This window comes from Wasmannia auropunctata, unplaced genomic scaffold (genome assembly GCF_000956235.1).
Source record: "Wasmannia auropunctata unplaced genomic scaffold, wasmannia.A_1.0 LD335983.1, whole genome shotgun sequence".
NCBI classification, from domain to species: domain Eukaryota; kingdom Metazoa; phylum Arthropoda; class Insecta; order Hymenoptera; family Formicidae; genus Wasmannia; species Wasmannia auropunctata.
The window spans coordinates 186,387-207,194 of record NW_012026907.1 but is presented as its reverse complement, the minus strand read 5'-3'; positions in this window follow the sequence as shown (position 1 = coordinate 207,194).

Genomic DNA, 20,808 nt, shown 5'->3' with positions numbered 1-20,808 from the left:
GCATGTTGCGAGCCAGAATTTACAATCATCGCGGATTGCGTTATACGCACCCGCAAATGCGAATCGAATACATTCGTAATTCTTCCTTAGACTTTTTTTTACTTAAGACAGTCGTATATTCCAAATCGTTTATATCCTCCCCGCAACGCATTGCAGATTATATAAATATTTCGCCGGCAGCTCTCACAATAATGCGGAATAACTCGAGGCAAGTCATATCTCTTTCTTACGTACTTATTACGTCTATCGCGATGCAATATCGAAAAACGATTTTCATTTCAGCATTTCAATAATAATAACAGCTTTCGAACTATTATAATTTCCCTTTCTCGTCGCAGAGTAAATTTTGAGAAAATAATTAAGCGTCCTCGCAAACGTATAATGCGTCCATTTCTAGATAAGATGAAAAGGAAAAGGGTCCGTATCAATATTTCAAGATTCTTCATTAATTTATCTTCCCAGATCGTTTGTCTTCGATTATTGCCAAAAGCAATTATAATGCACTGTTAAATCTATAGTATCAAATTGAACCTTATTTAAGTCGCCACTGTTCCTACTTAATGAATAGTTATTTTTAACTAAAACAATATAGTTATTTTTAAATAAAACAATGGAATTGAAAATTCCAGTTCATCCAAATTTGGGTTAAATTTGAACTGTTCTAAATTATTTAACTCCATTATTTTAGTAAAAAAGAACTATTTATTAAGTAAAAGCAGTGGCGACTTGAATAAGTTTCAGTTTGACACTATAGATTTAACAGTGTGTCAATTAAAACACTATTCACAGGCAAATCAATATACTTCGTATTACTCCGAAATCGCTTTGAAATTTATTTAAATTTTATACTTCCGGATTATATATATTTTTTTCTTTTTTTGACGTTGTTGCATAAATTTTTCTCTTTCTCTCTCTCTCTCTCTCTCTCTCTCTCTCTCTCTCGTGATTTTCGCATGCGGTTTTTAGCTCTTGACTCCGCTCTCTTCCGCCACGGAATCCCGCGTATGTGCCACATGGACGGATTAATTCCAAAAGGCGCGATTCCAACGATCGCGATTCCTTTGTGCACGGATCCTTTTTCCTCAGGAGTGCATCAAAGCAGCGGGCGTTTAATGCATTCCGGATGCTGCGGACAGGATTATCAAAACAAGAACGGGTACATGAGACTATCGGGGCGCGCCCGATATCGTGTGCACTGAACGGTAACCGATAACTTTGCGTCGAGAATCTTAGTAGACCTCTAAGGAGAATCAGCTGATATCAGATCAGCTTTCGATAAATCAAATGCTTCTCTGGTAGCTTGCGCTTAATCTCAATAATGGTTGAACTTATTCGAATTAGAATAACTATTATTACAAACTATTACGTCGTTTGAATAATTTTTAAAATGTATTTTTTATGTTTGATAGTATCTTATACGCACTTGGTCTGATAATATAATTTATCAAAAAATAATTAACATGATCAAATATCTTGAATAGCGAAAACACCATTAACCATAAGTATTGTTAATGGGCTTTCGCTATACAAGCCTTATAATTAAAAGATATTAAATATTATCATTAACTTGTGGCAGAAGATTTTCCCTCTATATCTTCTACCTTTAAGTAGAAAGCCCGATGTTTGATCAGCCGGTCTGCGTACAAACAGACGCTCATCGTCGTCGGATCGTGTTTAATTTTAAGATGGTCCAGGTTTTTTAAGTAATAATAATGTATTTCTAAGTGAGTTGACATAAACAAATAAGTATGATCAATTTTTATACAATAAAAATTTGATTTTTATAAAATAAAAATTGCAAGAAATAGAAAATTTAAAAATGTTAAAATGTAGCTTATAGTTTGTCGGCTGTCCGATTAAAAGACCCCTATAAATTTTTACAAATAAAATATTATTTTATAGGCAATTGCAATAATAATAAAAATAATAAAAATAAAAATATTTTTAAAATATCATATCTGTAAAATTTGCAAAATGTCATATTTTTATTTCCGTATTTCGACTCTCGACAATAATCACAAGTATGTAAATAACTATATTATACTATATTATAACGAAATAAATTGTTTCTCGGGAAATTCACGAGGTTCTACAAATCATTTCATGTCAATCACGATGCAAGCATACACGATGCATACAACCGTACTATCAAAGTTTTGACATCTGCAAGCGCTGTTACAGCCGCAAGTTTCAACGACACAGCGCTGCAGTTGCGGCATGACGGCTGTTCGGAGCAATCGCGAAATTCGCATCTTAACGCGCGCGCGTCTCTGACAAACGTTCCGCCGCGCCGCGCCGCCGCGCCGGCACGACGACCGCAGGACAAGCGGATTTAGGAATTCCGGCACGTAAGCACCACGTGTGTGCGAAACGGTCGCGTTAGCATCGAATCGCATCGGGCGCACCTGTCCTGCAGAGAGTGCGGACGGCACTTTGCGGCGTCGCGCCAGATAAAAGCCGATCAGATTTGTCCCCGTTATACTTTCGGACCGAATCGAACGCGAATGCCCCGTGTCGTTCGGGGGTCGCGTATCTCGATCTACCGGTTACCACCGCGGCGGCGCGTTCAGGAGTCGGAATAAGACGCAGAGAAGGCCCCGCGGAGAGATGGATAGGGAAACGGACGGGAGAAAAATACCGCTGTCGGGCGAAGCAAACAAGTGTCGTGCACTAAAGTGTCCGCGGAGGGTGGCGCAAGTCGGACTACCATCCCCGCGCTCTCTCTTCGCCCGGCGCGGCACTTCACCGCTGAACAACACGTGAACAACACCTGAAAACTTGCCTCCTCGCAACGTCAGCGTCGCGCGCGCGTCCCCCCGCAACGTACACATACGTGTACCTACATCCGAAGACAAACGTTCGGTATAAGAGACCCTTGCGTGGATTTAGTAGCGCGCGCTCTCCCATCCCAGTTTGTCCTTTCTCGTTCAAATTTCGCGTGATTCGTATATATATACGTCGACGTGTAACGCGCGCGGGAGAAAAGGAAATCAAAGGAGATAAAAGGAAAGCGTGGAAGCGTCTCGCTTTTTTCGCATGCTATAAATTTCCGTCGTGCACATCTCTCTTTCGCATGTGCAATGAAAATTTGTATGTGGTCCCCCTTTTTAATCTCTGACGAAAATAACGCGACTGCAAAAATGCATTTCGCGTCTTTATTACCCGAGAACGCCAGCCAATTCGGAGAAGTCCTCCTCGAAGAGAATCGCGCCGGATTATTCGTGAGATTTCGTACTGTGAAACTATGATGCAGAAAGTGGTAGAAGCCGCACGTGAAAGTTGTGCACAGAGGCGACTGTTATTGAGATTGAAGTCAAACAGTGCGATCCGATGAAGCGTGAACGATCTCTGTGTGAAGCGTATTCCATGCAGATATATCAATATGATACACGTACTCGCCACGTATATTTGGTCAACGCGGGCGCGTTACAATGGCAGGTATCGCGAGAAACTAATTGAGGCCCGGACGATTCTCCGGCAATCTATATTGCGTATTAATGGCGTAGGTTTCGGGGATCTGTATAATCCGCGCGCCATTTGTTATTCATATTCATTCGCGAAAGCTTTAGAGATCCAGATTTCTGTGTGCGCGCGGCGGCGGCGCGGCGGCGGCCGGCGGCGAATAATGGCGAGCACACAGCGGGGAAGACCCTGCGTCTACCCCATTTACTGTCCCGCGTGCTTTGTATCATCTGAATAAGACCGCGGATTAAACTGCAGATTAATTGTCGCCGCTGTTTAAAAAAAAAGAATTTCCCCGTGACTCGCGATTTTAATTATGTCTCGGAAAATAAATCAAGGAAAATATCAACGGAGCAAGCGCGCGCGCTCCGCGCGGCAGATGTTTTATGTCGTAATAGGATCGTTACGACAGAAAGAGCTCGCGAGGTCAACAAGAAAGAATCATGAGGATAAAATAAAAACGGTACTGCGGAGCTTGAAAATGTATCTCTTATTTTATACAATGCAATATAATTACTATGAATAACTAACCTTATCTCTCAGCGGAAGCATTATTTCTGACTCGAGATAGCGGTACAATATAATTTTTAGCGGAGTCTTAAAAGAAATAGCTTTTTTTTATTTTGGAAATAATAGATTCTCGATACGTTTATTAAATGTTGAAGGATTAATTTAATTGGAGCACAACGATTTCTCGACAATTACGTATTATTTAATTTAGGTATCTGTAACATGTAGCGTTAACCTTTAAACCACTATGTCGGTCTCACAGACCGCTATATTGAAACGTTACTTGTCAATAATTTTTTTATTTGTCACCATTTAAATATATTTTATTTCTATTGTATATGAGATTTTTTTGTTAACCCTCACGTTAAAACATAGCTTTCCTTTTCCCCATCAACAAGTATTCAGAAAACATACATTTCTATTATAATTAACTTATAAAATTAGCGGAAGCATAATAGAGGTCAGACCGACATTGTGATTATATAGTGTGATTTTTTTGGGCGTGGTGGTTTAAAGATTAAAATAAGCATCGTCAAAAATAGGATGATAAAAACTGTTTCGCAAATGATATCTAATACGGTTTCTGTGATATTAATGAAAAATATTCTCTGCATATTTTAATAACATACAAGGATTCACATATTCTGGTCATTAAAAAAATATCTACCTCGGAAAGATGTTCGGAATATCTCGGAATTTCTCAGATATGCTCAGAAAACTGCAGACATACAAAACGACAAATTATTGCGTCAACCAATAATTCATTTATTATCACGGCACGTCAATTTTTATCGATACGCCAACTCTCTTTCCGGCTGCCGTTCTAACGTTCCAAGCGGAAATGTTCTCTCTCTCTCTTTTCCGCGCTGATCGATCTGACGTACGTGACGCCGTCCGTATAGATCAAAGACACGTTGAACTACGAAGGTGGCCGGTCTCCCAAAAGCCCCTTCGCAGACGGCAAATCTCGCCGCTCGTTCTTGCCCCGCGTGTCCGCCCGTGTCAGTCCTTAGAAATGTCAAGTAATACGTTTTCCTTTAAGCGAAGCCCCCTCGGAGTAACTGCTAAATCGCAACTCGGCTTTTTGCGGCGAGCCCCCTCGGGGCATCGACGACGGTGATGCAACACGTCCTTCTTGTTATCCGAGAATTTCGGATTAACCGACTTGTGCGCCGGGACAAGTTCTCGTGGCACGGACGGGGGGGCGAGGGGGGAGGTCGAACGAGACCCGAAGCCAAGCGATCCCGAAAATCATACCCCGCACTCGATCCGTCGTCGCGGCATCCCCCGAATCCCCGAGACACTATCGAATTATGCACAACTATACGCGCTCTCGTGTGCCGTAAACACGTTCACCCTCCCGGCACAAAGACGGAGTGCGCTCTCGGCGAATGTAGGTCGCTCGACGCGCATCGTTCCTAATTCCGTGCCGTATTAAGAAAATACAGCACGAATCCACCCGAAGGGCGCTTCTAAATACGAGCTGCATCTCTTGTCCGTTCCTCGCGCCATCGTTTCTCGAAGTCACATCTGAAAATATTGGATCCTCGCGCGACCGATATAGTTTTGCTACAGTTTAACGAACTTATAAATTACTATAACACTGCGACTCGTTTGTGGTTAGTCATTGATTATATAAACGACTGCAAATACATGATTTTATCGATAAAATGAAATAGATAGCTTATTAATAGTAATCATTTCTCATGCATCGTCTTAAAAATAGAATCACGTTATCAGAAGATGACTGAAAAATATATCATTCCAAGCTTGTACTTGTACTTGTTAGTTCAAATTACACGAAATGACGAGGAGTTCTTAAGAGAATTTAATTTAGCCGAAAATAGCAAACATTGAATTTTCTATACGCGTCCTTATTACTCGCTCAATCTACGGAAAGAGGAGCTTAATCCATTTAAAAATTACTATCCCCATCCGATTTTTCGTCTCGAACGCGCGAACGTTATCTCGGCTATCGACTTCGGATCCGGTAATTTGATCCTAACGAGCAGTGAAAAAACGTCGATGCTGCCCTTTTCTGTCGTAGAGACACGGAATGGGGACACGGAATGCAAATGGCGAAATGGCGACACGTTCGCGCGATGAGAGGCAAGAAAAAAACACGAGGGGTGAGATTTCCGGTGCTGGATTGCGGGCACCAGATTTTCGGCTGGAGAGCGGAAGGAGGGGGGGGGGGAGAGCCCGCAGAGAACGAGTTGTAAGCGAAAAGTGCGCCAAAACTCGAGCAGCTTTTTTTTCCCCCGGTGAAATTAGTTTATCGCCGTGAACCGGACTGGCGCGGGCTCGCGTTATTCAGCGTAACAGCGCGGTCAAAGAAGGCGCGAGGAAGGAAGGGAGGGAGAAGATGAACGAAACGCGGAGATTGATGGCGGGGCCGTGTGAAGGCGAGGGAAAAGTCGAGCGGAGACAGTGCGGCGCGATAAGCGCGCGGGGGAAAAAATGGGTCAACCGCGCGCACTATTTCGCATTTGCATTCGCGGGGTCGGACATCGATTCGCGGCGCAATCTGAAGGCACCCCCGCTCTCATCGCTCTCTCTCTCTCTCTCTCTCTCTCTTACTCTCTCTCTTTTGTCAGAGAGAACCTGACGCGCGACGTGGACGTGCGCTGCGCCGCGTCGCGTCGGCGGTTTGTCATTTCGTTGCTCGCCGCAAAAGCATCGAGAGGGACGTCCCGTCCCTTTGAAAGCGCACACACCGATATTTCGTTTATTAAGGAATATACGAAAGAACGCCGCGCGTTTAATTCGCCATAAATGCGTTGATTTGCACGTCGCGCTGGGTTAAATTACGATTGTATTTTCGCGCGTTTCGTGCTTTTACTGACGGTTTTTCCTTTTTCAATAGAAAAAAAATGCACAGTCATATGTTTAATTCAGCCTGAGCGTTTTAAAACTTTTCTGGAAATCGCCGATTGGAACGCGCGTTTGTGGAGAGGCAAAATTAAAACTCCTGGAATGAAATACCGTTGAAAAATGCCACGTAGAGCGACACTTCTTTTTTTTCTGCTGCAATACAAATTATCGACTGGCGAAACGCGAAACGCGAAACACAAAAATCTTGACACCTGTAGTGCCGGCCATTCGCAATTAATTCGCGTCGACGCGCCGGAATGAAGGAATGCGTTCCGCGTTCGCGAATATTGCAACCTGCCAGAGGCCCGGCGGGCCTGCCAAAGCGGCGACATCGCATTCTTTGATCCGATTCGAAACAAGCAGTAGCCGGGCAAAGTGGCTTTCGATTCAAAGATGTGCATCTGACGGAAGTAATCGTTACGCACGAGCAAGCGTGTAACGAGGACGATAAGCCTTTCCCCGTACGTCGCATTGCGGTATACTTCCGGCCAGCGAAAAACTCGACACTCGACGTTACCGCTTGACGAGATCAGCATGGTACTTCGCTTTGAACGTTCACGTGATGTAGCGTGTGTATTACCCCGTCTTGAATACATTATATATTTACCTGGATTTTTTTCTGCGCGCGGAAATGAAAAAACGCTTATCCACGCAGTTATCTTTCGTCAACCTGCGTACATACCCCGTACTTTCGCAGTGACTTTGGATACGTGCTACAAGATGTCGATCGAAATAATTATTATAATATAAAAACTTATTTTTATAAATTAAAGGTCTATAATTAAATCTTTGAAATCAAAGATTAATCTTTATAAGGATGAATTTCGCGTAAATTTTCATAAAAAATATAGGTATTTTCTGAGCATATTTATATCTAATAGGAAAAAATTGAGATTGAAAATAATTATGGCGATAATCAAGAGAAATGATTAACTGTGTAAATAACAGTAAACAATTAAGGGAATCAACGACTGTTATAATACCGGCGCGGCGATCGTTTTTCTGGGTAACAGCCCGTAATAAAGCGATCGTCGGCCCGACTTCCAGCTACGGCCGAGGATAATTTTCATATTCAAGGAAACATCTTGCTCTTTATATTTCATACTGCGCAACGTGCTTGCAACGAAAAATGTGTTCATGCGTAACGGAAGTAATCGGTCACGCACGAACGGGCGTATAACGAGGTCAGCAAACTCTTAGGATATTGAGTTACCGAGCAATTCAGAGCCCAGCAGGAAATTTCAATTTCTACTTACACCGCGTTATCGAGTGCCTCGCGCATAGCTTTATCTTTGATACAGCGCGAGCGGTGGAGAGATTTCGTTATTCGCGGGGAAGCAATAAGCGAATGGTAGAGCTTGAAACACGATACGCTATTACCCAAGCACCATCTCTCTCTCCTCTCGGGAATATCTATCTGCTTTTAAAGATTATAAAGATTTACCCCCTCGGTCTCTCAATCTGTTTACGAACCGTTAATGCGATTCCGCGATGAAAAAGTTCCGCTCTCTCTATCTCTTTTTCATCATAGATTCTATTTATTATCATATATATATATATATATATATATATATATATACATATATATAGAGAGAAAGAGAGAGAGAGAGGCTACTGTGCTGCTTCCGCGACTACTTGTTAAAGATGTATGCGCGTAAAGTGCAAATTTCCTTCGAAGATACGTGAACTCTAAAGCAGAAATCGAAACGGGGCACGCGCGTGCGAATCGTTAAAAACTATAACGTTTAATAAATCCGCGATGAAAGAAGTTCTTTTACTAACGCTACACACCATCTGAATAAACGTGTAGTCGCTACACGCCTGCGCGCGCTTTTATCAAACAATAACATTCATTTCAGCGCGGGGCGCATAGTTACGCGCGCGCACTGAACTCTCATTAAACCTGAAGCGAACAAACGCCCAACGACACGTTACCGGAAAGTGGTCGCAATTTTTCGCGAGCGTGGAATTACTCGGAACAAAATCGCGGGGATTGCGCGCGGCAGAGAATCCCGGAAAATCTGACGCGATGTGTGTGTGCTCGCGCGCGCGCGCGCGCGCGTGCGGGGGGAAACGAATTACCCGGAGCGGACGGGAGCGAGTAACGTTTGAATGGAGAACGTGCTCATGCGTGACGGAAGTGATCGTCACGCACGACCGAGTGTCTAACGAGCAACGATGAGCCTCTCCCGATTTACAAGCCTTCACACCGTCGCGAAACCGTCGAAGGGGGAGAGGATTACAATCCCGTGCTCGCAAGCACAATAAACATCGATCCTCAGCGAGAGTGCGCGGCGCGGGGCCCGCACTCCCTCACGTTTCGAATTACATTCGCCCCCGCCCCCCCCCCTCCCTTCCCCCCTTGATCTTGGCAAATTACCTCTATTAATCCGAGGCGATAAGCATCTCCTCCGCGCCGGCAGAAAAATTGTTTCCGCGGAGGAAAAATTAGCGGCCGCGATGTGCGGCGATGAATTTGTTGAATGCAACGACAAAGGGAACTGAGAAATACGCTTCGTTAAACGAGAGATCATTTGTGCGTTAGAAACGCTCGCGGCAGCTATAACGTAATTGCTGTTCGCCTTCCCAATTTAACGAGCTCTTGCTCTCGCGCGAATATCAATGTAATTGTTAAACGTGCCTCCGCGAATATTTACGCGAAATTTAGTAGATAAGAATACGATATATATATATTTATTTTTTTTTTCTATAGAATATGTGCCACGTGGAATTAATGGTTCTTATCGTCATTTTAACTATACAAATTCCGACAAAATATGTTTTTCTTTTTTCAAACTGAAAGCATTAAGCGGGTATCGATGTAATTTTCGAATTATGAATAATGAATATTGAAAACTGTTTGTGAATCGTGCTTTCGTTCGATTAAACGCGATTAAATGGTAACATCAAAAGAAAAAAAAATAAGCAAGCAAATACAGAAGTCAAAATTAATTATGCATTCGCGCGGAAGAGTCTCCCGACTCGTCGAACCATTAAAATCAATTCGTCGAAGGAGGCGAAGCCCCCCATCAGGCGCGAGTTGCGCATTCAAACGAGACGTGTTCGCGACGAAACCGATCGCCGTGCACGAAGCGATAAGGCTCGCGTCACAATGCCAAACATATACGTCTTGAACGTAAAAGCGGGACGTCTTGTGATCGATTGCAATAAAATATTGCGACAATCGCGACGCGCGTTCGCGCAACCCGGTTCGATTCGGATTAAAGCTCCGCGGAAGGACGCAGAATCAAATCCCCCGTATCCCGCGATAGCGCCGAATAAATCCATTCTCGCGAAATATCGGGGTACTACACCCTTTTGTCACGAGCAGCAGCCCGAGAGTCTGTTGAAGTCGTTACAACTGACCCGCGGGAACTTCTCGGTATATATCACACCTCCTTTCGGATCCGCTCCATTATATTCCCGGGGAAAAGAATATCGGGATCGCGGTTTACTCAGCGTGCACCGCCGAATCAATCACGTCCCAATTGAAGTCCGTATATTAGGTACCGGTTATCGAAATCACAGCTCGCGCGCGCGCGCATTCGTCATGTTTATATGGAAAAATGCGTCGTTCTAACGACCCGAGCGTATATATTCATATATTTTTTTAAAGTTTATATTTCCCGGGACGCGGCGAGTGTTGTTGACTGCTGTCTCCCATCCCTGCGCTATACACGCCCTGTCGCTTAACACACGCGCGAATTCTCGCGTCCCGCATAAACATTGAACGCGCGCCGCGCGCGGAGCCTCTCGAACGCATTTGCGGAATTCCCGAGCAGTGCTCACTGCTCGATACCGCGCGCGAATTCGTAGAATTCAATTAGCGGAGGGTGAAAAAGTTCGGAGCTGTTCTCGCTGACGCTGTTCCGGCCCGCCGAAAGCGGCTCGCATTAAAAAGCGTATGAATATTAGATGTACACGCGACGACGAGAGGGAAAAAGCGAGAGAGAATAGCGATAGGAACTCGTTTCTTTTTATTCCATCCACCGGAAAAAGGCGCACCCTTTCCTTTAAAGGGTGAGAGGACGCACTTTATACTCACTCGCTGCGAATTAAAAGGGCACGGGCGGCGGGTGTTTTTATTTTCAAGAAAAATAGGGACAACTACCATGCGCTTAAAATCCTCTTTATCTTTACCGTGATGACGGAATATGAAAATCCCCCTGTCACCGGCCTTTTAGAGCGCGCCGAGGCGGTACGTAGCTTCCCGTACGCGTTGGCACAAGTGAGAGATAATCATCTCATATTTATTTATGAAAAACTCAGGCAAAGCCGACACGCGGCGGGACGATACCCGCGCCGAATATCACGCTTGACCCGCTTCCGGTTTTTTTTCCCTTCGCGCGACGCGCGCGGTTTGTCGTCCGTCCGCATCGATCAGCCGCATAATCACGTACGACGTGATTTCCTTTCCGTCTCGCGCGCGGCTCTCGGCGAGGGAGAACCGTTGCCTCCCATCATTGTCGGCGAGAGAAGAAAGAAAAGACGGATCCGCGTGCCTTTCCTTAACTAGCTTGTATTTACATCCTCTCTCTCTCTCTCTCTCTCTCTCTCTCTCTCTCTCTCTCTCTCGCTCTCTCTCGGCGAGAGAAAAAAACCCTCTTCGGCTTTAACGTTAACACGAAGAGAAAATTGCGAGCCGATATAATAATTGCGCCTGGGGAGCGCCGAGAGAGCAAGAGAGAGAGAGAGAGAGAGAGAGAGAGAGAGAGAGAGGCGAGGAGCGTCGAAACGACGTCCGTGGATGTCACTGGCAAATGAAGCGAGGCGCTTGCCCATTATCTCAACTTCAGACACGCGAAGTAAAGCTCCGCTAGTCACCCATCAAGTTGCAACGAGGTGTTGTTACGCCAACTTACCTGACCTGACAGAACCGATCGGTTCCTCCTATAGAGACAGGCAATTCTAAGATTTCTACCCTCAGCCCTCGGCTATATATGTATATATTCCCGAGCAAAGTTTCCGATGTTGCCCTCTACATTCAAAGCGATTTAGAACGGCTAAAAACCGACACGGAAATCGTCCATTTCGCGGCCGAGCTGGTGCACGCGGTGCAAAGGGTCGAAGGCTCTTAAGGGTTCTACACGCCGTTCTATATACAATATTTCGTAGAAATTTTCCGTCGGTCGTTTGTCGTAACGCCGATGACGCAGGAAGATAAAAATATAGCGTTTCCCCTCGGGAATACCCATCACGGGGTACTGCAGCGATATGGAACAAAGAGTTAAATTCAAAAACGCCCACGTCATATTTGCGAGATTTCCTACGACATCCTCTATCCGAAGGGCACCGTGGGACCACTTCACCCCCTTTCACCCTCCCCCGATAATGAACGACGTTGCTTCGCACGTCACGCATCCCCTATTTATTTATCCGCGAAGTAGCACGAGAGGGAGTGGGAGAGGGAGGGAGGGGGGAGGAGGGAAGGGGGATGAGAGCGAGTGGCGGCGGTGTGGCGGGGACAGACAGCATCCCCCACTCAGCGTCGGCGTCGGCGTCGGCGACGCGACTGGGGGGTTGGCGCCCCAACACCGTCGTCCTCGACGTCGGGTTCGGATCGCGCTCCGGTTAGTTTGCTCGCTGTCCGCGCGACGGCAGCACAGACTCTCCAACCCTCTCGCCGATCGTGTGTACGTGTGTATGTGCGCGCGCGCGCGCGTGTGTGTGTGTGTGTGTGTGTGCCCTGCTCCGACTGCGCGCCGCACGCAACCCCCGAGCCAACCCCTTGGCCCGCCGCCCCGCGCGTTCAGCCGTCGACTCGACGCGAAACTCGAGGATCCACGAATCGGCCGAACACACAACCGCGGCGGCGGGCGCGCTCAAATGCCGGCCGTTTATGAGACGCGTCTCGACGCAGCCGACTGATGGCCGCCGCGGACGGTCGCGGGTACGAGCGTCGCGGAAAAACCGGTGGAGGTTCTACCGTGCGCGGGCACGGCGAAGACGCGGCAGAAGACGCAGGGGAGAGGCGCGAAGGCCCGTCGTGGTGAGAAGCGGGTGCGGGCCGTGTGCCAGGTGCCGTGCGAGAGATCCACGGGGATCCGCGGGGATCCGCGAGGCGCGAAACGTCTACCGGGTTAAAAACGCGTGTATCGCTCGTCTCTTCTGGTACTCTGTTGCGCGCCGCGCGAGATCACCCCTCCGACACAGCAGAAAGTGCGCGCGTGCGAACGTTTCCGTTCTCCAACGATGTGTTCTTATATTTACGTTTTCGACCTGGTGCTCCGCGAGTGAGAGTTGTACACGTTGAGAAATGTCGGGGAGATACGCACGCATACACACACGCGCGCACACACACACAAGCGAAATGCTCGAGTTTGGTGTAAGTAATCGGATCGTCGTGATACAGAAGAGAGGCATTCGGCGTTACCGCAAGAAAAGTATTACGAATGCGAGGACGAAGACGAGCAACTCTCCCGCTTTAGCGTTTCTCTCTCTTTCTTTTTCTCTTTCTTTTCCCTCCCTCTTTTTCTTTTCGTTCTACTTTCTCTATTATTAAAATATCGATCAAATGGAGTTGCGGTTAAAAATTTAAGAAAAGAAAATCGATATACTTTTTCAGTTTACGCTGTCATTAGTTCTGTGATAAAATCCGAAAGTAGAGAGAGAGAGAGAGAGAGAGAGAGAGGGTGGAATCGCGTAAAGACAACAAATGAATCTCCAAATTTTAATTAATAGAAAGAATTAATTGAACGTCGACAATGCATACCGATTCGTTATTGCGGGACGACAGACCTTTCCTCACCCGGTTACTCTTTCATCAGGCGGTTATCTTCTATCGTGGCCATCCGGATTAAAACTTCATCGAGATAAGACAAATTGCTTGATAAATTGGTTCGTTAACGTGGCCCGGAAAAATCTTGAATGTCAAGGAGTGAGGGAGCGGGACGAGCCCGCTGGCATTTTGCGAATAATTTTCGCGGTACGAGATCGCAGCACGTCGATCTGATAAACGCAGGAAATGTTAACCTTCGTTACCGTTAATTCGGCGCCGAGCGTAACGAATATACGAAATCAAAGATTACGAATCCCTTACGAATTTCCCTCTCTCTCTCTCTCTCTCTCTCTCTCGTTTAATGCGCGGTATAAATTTCTCTCCTCGCGCGCGCGCGCGCGCACATACACATAAAAAGCCGCCCGACATGAAAGACCGGTCTATCGATACTAAAAGTTTTCAGGTAAATTAATTGCTTCATTATAACGGAGCTCGTGTAATTTTCTGCGCCGCGCGATACGGAAGAAAGATCGCGAGTTCGCAGGCGGCGGAGCTCTCTTTGCAAAAGAGCCTTCTCTTTGGCGGGCGAGCAAGCGAGCGAGCCAGCGAGTGCCGATTTAACGCGAATTAACGTAATGACCGGCGATATTACGCAGATAGTTGTAACGCGAATGAGTTTGTCGTAAGTAACGACGTAATGACGCTTTCAAAGAGTCGCATAAGGGTCGGCGTCGTTTGAAGACGAAATCCAGGAAGAGGGCGGTCCTTAATAGCGGGAAGAGTTCTTCGTGCACACGGTTAAACTTTTCCCTCCCCCTCGTTCTGTGTCCTTCCTTTCTCTCTATCTGTCCCTTTCTTTCTCTTGCCCGCGCGCGAATATCAGCACGTGAGAGCTTGAAACTCACGTCTTATACCGAGATTAAAACTTCATTGAGATAAAATAAACGACTTCATCGCCGATCGAAATCGTAGGACGCATTCGAAGCAGAGTTGATGAGGTCGTTTGAAGGTCCACCCTTTGACTGTCGTTCAATGGGAAAGAGAGAGAGACGGAGAGAGATTTATCTCGAAGAAATCGCTATATCGAAACGCGCGTTATTAACAGCACATGTAAAATCGAGCGTACGGATTATCGAGCGATTTCTTTTTTTCTCTCTTTTTTTTTGTTTTCTTTCTTAACGGCCACGTCGCGAAATGACCAGAATACGCGCATTTCGCGATGGCTATTACGTGATGAAATAGCGGCGGCATATAGCGGCTGACGATCGGACACAATTGCGCTGGTCGCCGCCACGATTGCGGCGTCGGCGCAAAATTAATGGGGCTAATTCGGCACAATAGCAAACGATGCTAAAATGACAAATATTAGTATATGTCACCGTTGCATATATACGAGCATATTCCGCCGGGGATACGATAAGATGTATAACAGTATAACCGAAATTAGAACGGAGCATCTTTAATGGGATGTGACAAATCTAATTGAATCGTGTCATCGGTCACCGAAAATAAGAGACGGTACATTTTTTTTTAACATTATTATTATAGCAGTTATATTTGTTAAGTATTTAACATGATATCGTTCACTCTGCCTCTGAATCTGAATTTCTCTCTTGTGTTTATACAAACGATATCAGAAATAAGATACGCGGCCAATCGAATTTTAGACTTTAGACACGATCGTTTAGTACTCATTTTTACTACTATTTTAGAGTTATCACGTCAATCCAACAAAATTAAAATAACTTTTCATTCGTCGACAAATGAGATAAATTCGTCCGGTGACAACTTGAAATTTACAAATTTATAAGTACATCGTAAATTTATACATTCGCTTGAATGTATATTCGTGAAATCTTTATTAATTAGAAAATAAATTGGCTTATCTTTGTACTTCTCTTTATGTCAAAATAGAGGATTATTCTAATCTATACACCGTTTAATGTAATTTAATACCATTAAATATTATATTCTGTTTAATTTAAATTAATTTAGAAAATAATTTATGATATCTTTATTTTTAATTGAATAATTTAATTGAAAGTTTGATTAATAATTTAATTAATACGCAATAAATTGCACCGTGTTGATTACATCGAAGATATACGACTATACTCCCCTGTTGCAGCTTATACAGTGACGACTAGTCATGGTAAATGGCTCAGTGATATATCCTAGTAAACGGCAAACGTTAAGACCACTCGTTAAGCACTAGACTTTGGAATAATCCGAGAGAGTTTCACGGGATCGGGAATTGATAGGCTTACAGTAACGATTGATAGCTATACTCGGCCGTCGAGATGATGAGCGGTGTGAAACGCTAATTTGACATCGGAGTTACGACCCCCGGTTGGTCGGAGTCAGAGAGACTCGCGGCTTTTATGTAAAGTTACGCGGTACACGCAGTATCATGAATTTTAGAGCAATAAATATATCGCCGTGACGTGATGTGTGAAATAGCACGTTCAAATGCAAGATGTAATGCTTACCACTTGCCGCAGATTCTTGCCAGGGATTTGACCTGAAAGAAAAGAATATTTTCCGTTGAAATTATTTGGATTGAAATACGTGAATACGAGCTAATTTCATGAAATCAGAGACGTTAACGTGTATTAAGTAAATATAATACGAATCATAGAGCTTTGAAGCGCGTATGCGTATCCTTCGTTAGAAAGAGTGTTGAAAACTGGAGCATTTTTTTGCCTGTTTGCGGTTAACCGCGGGAAAACTGCCACAGACAAAATTGTACAGTTCAAAGAGGGCAAACGCGAGTGAGAGAAAAATAATTTCTTCGCCAATTTCTCTCTGTGCTCCCTTTGGCTTCTTAATAAACTTATTATTCAATTGTTTAATTAATTGTGTAATTATAAATTTAAGGTTATATTCAAATCAAGTGAAACAATACACATAAAATCGTCGAAATATATCCTCACGGTTTATCGCGAGATAATTAGGTAGACCTTAAACTCGAAGATTTCGAGAGAACATTTCGCACTCTTCTTTCCCCCCTCCCCCAAAAAAAGTTTCTTCGCGAAACAAATTTTTATCGTCTCTGACAACGCAGGAGAGCGAGATATACTGCGTTCGGTTAAACGATACTTGCCGTATAATATCACAGTATATATTACGAAATTATGTACATAATAATTAGAAACGTGGTAGATATGCAATCTGCAGCGTCGCGCTGTCTCCACACCCGGCCGTTTCTCACATGTTTAAAATTTCCTTATATACGTGACATATCGGGTGCAATAATAAAATAAGAGCGATATCGAAGCGCGCGCAGAGAGAGAGAGAGGGAGAGAGAGAGAGTTCAAAACGCCGCGTGCCCGCGCCCGGAATAATTCGCAATAAGATGCATTCCGCGTGCGTTGTGCATAACTATGGATGACCAGTTTCGAGGTAAACCTCATGTTGCAGCGGAGCCCGGGTTCACTTGGAAATTTGATTAAGCAGACGCAGAGTGAATGTTAATAGGGATATAACAGGCGTATACCTGCATCGCATTGTGTTCAAGGATGGCCGTTTCGAGGGTGGGGCGGAGGAGGGAGAACGGGGCCCCCGCGAACTGAACTCCCGACGGAATCAGGCCTTGGTAGGAATTTTAATTGTTGCCATAAAACCGAATTACGTCGGTAACACACGGCGCAACGAGTCGCTCGGCGCGGATAGAGGCTGGTTTCGGTATTAGAGTTTAGAATATATCGTGCCCAAATAACACTGCACTGTATATACAATGGGAATATAATATCGATCATCGCGGGCGGGAAAGGTTTTGTTTAGCAACGAGGATTCGTTATACATTTGCCGCGTTTTACATCCGTCACGAAAAATGACACATGTTATCGCGAATATTATTAGTATTAGTATTGATTACTATCAATTATCCCCTTTTAATTTCACGGACATAATTGACGTGGCCGCGTTATAAAAGCCAGAACACACAGGCAAATTGGATTAATAATGTGATTTCAGGACGTTTAATGTATACATGATGATGCAATGTTAATTCGCAACTCGCGAATATTCCTGTCGCCTTATAATTAATCAAGCGAATTTTCGCGGGTTTTAAAATATATATAGAAATTCGCCGCGGTATTCTGAGACACCTTGGAATAAAGGATAAATGCTAAATTGCATATATATATCACGCCAGTAAGGTACGATAAATAATAGTTAGAACGCGGTCGATTCTACGTCGCGCGCGCACACACGCGCGCGTTGCACACGGTACACTTAATTCCACTCGGAATCAAGCTCCGCTAAAGATTCGATTAGCGCGTTGACACAACTCACTGCTCACTCGACTCGACTCGGCTCCTGCCGTATATACGGCGGCGCGGCGTGTGAAGGGTTTAAAGCGAAGTGGACCAAGTATTCGGGCGGTGAAGTTGACTAAAATGCAGTTAAACGTGGGTGCGCCGCGGAACTTGATAGAGTAAATACGGCGATACAGTGAGCCGGGCGCGGCGCGCGGAAATTCACTGCGTCAATGTTATGTTTTCCAATTTAATTGCTTCATTGCACAGATATTTTCTGCTCATTCGCACATTCGACCGCCTAACGTTTCCGGCCGGAGGAACTTTCGGCCGGTTTATCTTTCTTTTTTTGAGTCGATTCAGGTGTGGTTTCGCACCCGTGAGATATATGCATTTAGCATCCATCCTTTATTCCAAGATGTCTCAGAATACCGCGACATTTATATGTATATAGGGTAATTTGAATAGTGGGATTTGGATAATAGTAAGCATTTGCAAGAATTTCAGAACAATCAAAAGATTTTAAGATACATCTCGTTATATCAATGTCTGATGTAATGAAATGTATATCTGTATTAAAATCTCTTCTTTTTCGGAAATTCTGGCAAATGCTTACTGTTATCCAAATTACCCCTCTATTCAAATTATCCCTCCTGCACCCTATTTTAAAACCCGCGAAGATTGATTCGAGCTTGATTAATTAAGGTGATAGGAATATCCCGTTGTTGCAAAAATGAAGAAGCTATACGTTCCCTCGGTACACCGTCTGTCATACGCTCAAAGTGCTCCGACGTTTCGAGAAATTGCGATAAAAAAAATACTCACGTACGCGAATGGATTTGGGATTCGAAATTCGTTTACAGCTGATGTAACTCCCGCTCTCGAGCGGCGAGACACGGAGAGGAATTTAAGTACTCTCTTTATGCCTTGGAGGAGAGAGAGAGAGAGAGAGAGAGAGAGAGAGAGAGAGAGAGAGAGACATAATGCGGCGACGAAATAGATACCCTCGTCCCGTTTCACGTGCAGGGGGACTGCGTGAATCGACATGCCATTATGACGTAGCGCGGCATACATAAGCAATGTTTTGCTGAATCGTATCTAATTTACACGTCGCTTGCCGTTTGCACGTACAAACGATATTCAGGCCGACGGCGCGCGACGGCGCGGCGACGCGACGCGCGACGTGGCGGCAGCCGTCTCGAGTAACAGAGCGATAACGGAGAAGTTTTGCGATTCGCCCCGGGAAAGTTTCAATAGGAATATTCAATGGACAAGAGCAGCCTTACCCCTGCCCCTCTTTCTCCTCCCCCCCCCCCTCCGCCATTTAATTCGCCGGTATGCGAGAGCTCGTTTTCTCACGGTTGCAATTTCGCGCCGCATTAGCGACAAACAACGATTGCGAGCGAGCGAAGGTGAGAGAGAGAAGAGGGTTTCGCGCGTATCAGTTATTCAATCATCGTTAATGACTAAATACCGCCGCATGCATCAAAACAAGTTCCTGAACCACTTGGGTTCCCCCATTGAGTTAATGACGTACCCGGCTGATTAAGTAAGTATGACTGGGTAACGCATGACTGCAAGCTCTTCCATAATTCAGACGCAATTTACTTACGGGCGCGGGCAAAAATTAACGTCGAATCCCTCAAACGTGTGCCGCGTGCATGCGCCGAGGCTGAACCTTAAGCTATACTTTGTCCAATGAGGGAAAATGAGCCCTCGCTCGTTTCTCGATATCGCATAACGCGCATCAAGTTCGTCTTAGCGCCGCTCTTCAAAAACAGTTCGCGGGTGAGAAGCGGTATTGAGCGCGCGCGTTACACACGAGGGGGGAGAAATTTTCGTCTCGAAGCTATACGAGATGCCGTCGCCTCTTGCCGGTCCGTATAATACGCAACGGTAATGCGAAATGCTTTCTTTTTTTTTTTGTTGACTAAAACCACTTTGAATTATACTGAAATATTTTTCGTCGTCGTCGCGCTCGACGGCTTTGCGGTTCGAATCGACGATGGGAGTCACATCGCGCTCTCCTCTCTTCGCCTCGCGGCTTATCTTTTTGCGCTTGTCTGTGCACGAGAGTACACACGTACGTAACACGTACGTATATGTGTGCGCGCGCGTTGGAGACGTCACAAAAAATAGTGCAGCAACAAAACGGGTCGAGCGAAAAGGATACGAACGGAGTGGCGCGCGCGCGTGGTGCGGAGCTTAAAGCCGTCACGGGGAAATGCCAAACACGTCACAGTGCTGAAAGAATCAGCGAGATCGGAGGTACGAAGGGTACATAAAGCCTGTCCGTATATACGCCGTACAGCGCGGCACTCACGTACTATCGAATCTTTTATTTCGTTATTCCTTAGTCCCCCGCCCGCCGTCTCTCTCTCTCTCTCTCTCTCTCTCTCTCTCTCTCCCCCACCCCTTCGTGCTCCCGCCTCCTGTTTTCTGGATTACCTTCGTGCATACCTAACCTACCCGAACTGTCCCCTTTTCTCGAGCCTCGGGGATCGAGCCTCGAGTCGCCGAACGTACGAATGGTCACCCATACTCCGATATTCGATTACCGGCCCACCGCGTGGTTTCACTTCGCATTAACTATAAATTATCGTTCCTCCTCTTTCCTCTTTGTCGGCGAATATCCCCGAATTTAATTATCTCGGGACGGAGGGAGGGGGAGGGAGGGAAGGGTAATTTTCGTTTCATTCAAGCGACCATGCGGCAACGCAGTGTGCGTTACGTGAACGTGTCACCTGTCCGTTGGCCGAATTGCGATCTAGCTACGAAAAGTTATCGAACGTGCAGTGTATATGCGCGTTGCCGCGGAATTTATTGCGGGAAACAATTAACATCCTAATCGCGTTATCAAAATGCAAAAATCTCAGCATAATGCGTCATGATACCACAAAATTCACCGCGGAAAACAATTGCATGCTATGTAGGTTGTAATCGTGTTATACCGAAATACAAAAATCATACAGCAGCATTCTGATT